Source organism: Triticum dicoccoides, chromosome 3A (assembly GCF_002162155.2).
Source record: "Triticum dicoccoides isolate Atlit2015 ecotype Zavitan chromosome 3A, WEW_v2.0, whole genome shotgun sequence".
NCBI lineage: Eukaryota > Viridiplantae > Streptophyta > Magnoliopsida > Poales > Poaceae > Triticum > Triticum dicoccoides.
Genome location: NC_041384.1, coordinates 8,556,474 through 8,559,516, shown reverse-complemented (window position 1 = coordinate 8,559,516; position 3,043 = coordinate 8,556,474). Strand labels below are relative to the sequence as shown.

At 51.2% G+C, this 3,043-nt stretch overlaps 1 pseudogene; it reads left to right on the top strand.

Annotated features, from left to right (window-relative positions):
• Positions 1–583: 583 nt before the first annotated feature.
• Positions 584–3,043, top strand: LOC119270907 (annotated as a pseudogene).

The following is a 3,043-nucleotide window of genomic DNA, read 5'->3' as shown; positions in this document are numbered from 1 at the left end:
AACCCAACATGAACATGACACACGCATGGGCTCCGGCTTCGTCGAGCTAACGAAGAACGAGAAAGACGGTAACGTCTTAAGCGTAGGCCGGGCATCGTACACAAGATCATGTCCGCGCATAGAGCGGGCCACTTTGCTAGTTGTGTAGAATAGTGTGGTTCAGCGCGGCATCGTTGATTACTAGGAGTCCTATAGTTTATTGGATTCTAAAAATACAACCGGCTATTCGGATACGGACAAGCTTGGTTGGTGAATTCCAACATCGTGTCGAGCGTAAGTCCCAAGTCCGAACGTCCTAGTAGTACCAGTCCGTAACTGGTAGGAGTATTAGCTAGAAGTAGAAAATATATACTAGAATAGAAAACTCAAAGCTAGGAGACATATCACGTCGTTATCCTCCGTGTTGGCAACTCGTCCTGAAGCTGACCGGGCGGAGCTACCACTAAATTAAAATCCCGAAGCCTGCAAATCTCTCTATGTATATATACGTAGGTAGCAAATCTGTCTATGAGGATATCGCACTCGCACCCCGTACTCGATCGATCCCCGATCGAGCAGAGCAGCAACAATGGCTGCTGCAATCATGCGCCCTCACCACCTTCTCTCCGTCTCGGTGTACATTATCATTTGCCTCTGCTACTCGCTGGGTCTTGCTACCGCGCTCTCCTTCAGCTTCAACTTCTCCAACCCCAGCTCTGGAGACCTTTGCGACACCGAGCTCAAGTGCGAACGTGATACGCGCATGGGCTCTGGGGCCATCGAGCTAACCAAGAACGAGACTCAAGTCAACGTCTTCAGTGTCGGCCGGGCATCCTACACGCGCCCCTTGCCGCTTTGGGACGACGCCACCGGCGAGGTGGCCAGTTTCTCCTCCAACTTCACGTTCCAGATCAGGCCCCAAAACAGATCAGACGACCATTTTGGTCTATGTAAACCGAACTTCACTACCGACTCTAGTGCTGACGGTATGTCTTTCTTCCTGGCGCACTACCCGTCGAGGCTCCCTCCCAATAGCTGGGGCCCAAATTTCGCTCTCGTCAATGACAGCAACCACTTCAACGCCACCGGCGATGACCAGATTGTCGCAGTAGAGTTCGACACCTACCACAACAGTTGGGATCCCAGCGACAACCACATCGGCATAGACGTCAATTCCATCAACTCCACGACCTACACAAACGTAACCAAGCGTATGGTCTCCTACAACGCCATCATGACCGCCCAGATCAGCTACGACAACCGTACAGATGTTTTAGCCGCCAGTCTCCAGATCCAGGGCGACGAGACGCTCTACAACGTGTTTACGTCCGTGAACATGAAAAGGGAACTGCCCCAGCAAGTTGCAATAGGTTTCTCCGCCGCAACTGGTACCTGCGCCGAGCTGCATCAGGTGTCATCTTGGTCATTTAGCTCCACTCTAGATGACGCCATGGTGCCTACCAGTATCATTCCACGGCGACGTCGACCACTGGTGCCTGTGCTAGTGCCTTCTGTAGTAGCAGCTTTTCTCGTATTGCTCTGCAGTGTCGCCGCTGCCGTCGTCATAGTCGGTCAGCGACGCAAACGTAAGCAAGCTGAGTTCGAGAAAGGGGTAGGCCCTAGAAGGTACCGCTACCATGAGCTCGCGGCAGCCACAAATGACTTCGCGGAGCAGGGGAAGATTGGGCAAGGGGGCTTCGGTAGCGTCTACCAGGGTGGCGGCCTTAGCGACCACGACAGCCCGGTGGCCATCAAGATGCTATCCACGGAATCGTCAGCGCAGGGGAGGAAAGAGTTCGAGGCCGAGGTGAAGATTATAAGCCGGCTGAGGCACCGGAACCTTGTGCACTTGCTAGGCTGGTCCGACAGCCGCAAGGGGCTCCTGCTAGTCTATGAGCTCGTGCCGGAAGGCAGCCTCCACGGACACATTTACAGCGAGAACCGTCTGCTCACTTGGCCAGAAAGGTAAGTGACTACGCCTTATAAATTAATTGAAAATTTAAGTTCGTTCTAGATTGAACTTCTTTGAATCTGATCAAAGTCTATAGAAAAACATTCCAACATCTACAACGTCATATTAGTTTTTTATTGGATTCTTTATAAAATGCATTTCTATACTATATATGTTTGATGTTTTAACCCCATCGCACTTTTCTATAAACTTGGTTTGACTTAGAAAAAAAATCTGGAACTTCAATTAACTTGGAATCACCAAATGATTATTACCTCCTTTCTGATCATTTCCATTATTATAAATTAATTTAAGCACTATTGGATTGAGCAAGTCAATCTGTGAATATGCAAGGTAGTAATTTATTAACCCGGCCTTGTTGAACGAACACACATATAGATACAAGATCATCCTTGGCCTGGGATGTGCACTACGCTATCTCCACATAGAGTGCGATCAATGTGTGCTGCATGGTGACATAAAACCCGAAAACATACTACTCGACTCATCATGGAGCACCAAGCTAGCAGATTTCTGGCTGGCGAGGCTCGTGGACCACGGAGCCGGGCCACAGACGACGAAGATCCTCAAGGGCACCCCATGGTACATGGACCTGGAGTTTATTCTCTCACACCATCCCACCCCCGAAGCGGATGTCTACAGCTTCGGTGTCGTTCTATTGGAGGTCGTGTCCGGCCAGCACCCAGGAATGGGGATGAAATTCCGGGTCAACGCGGACATCCCGCTTACCCGCAAAAAAAAAACGAGGACATCCCGCTGCTGATGTGGATCTGGAACCTGTACAAGAAGGGCACCATCCTTGAAGCGGTGGATAAAAGGCTACATGGGGACAACCAGCAGCTCGACCACAATTGTGAGTGGCAGATGCATCACGTGCTGGTCGTCGGGCTCTGGCGCACGCACCCACTCCCAGGCACGCGACCGTCCATTGTGCAGCTCATGAATGTCTTGGAGTCAAAGCACGTCACGTTGCCGGCCCTGTCGTGGCCAGCCCTGGCCAACGTTACCACTGGATCACATGGGCATAACACCGCATCAACCTCATCGGCCAATGCTTGAAGCGACATGTCTTGGGCTAGCAGTGGCAGATGA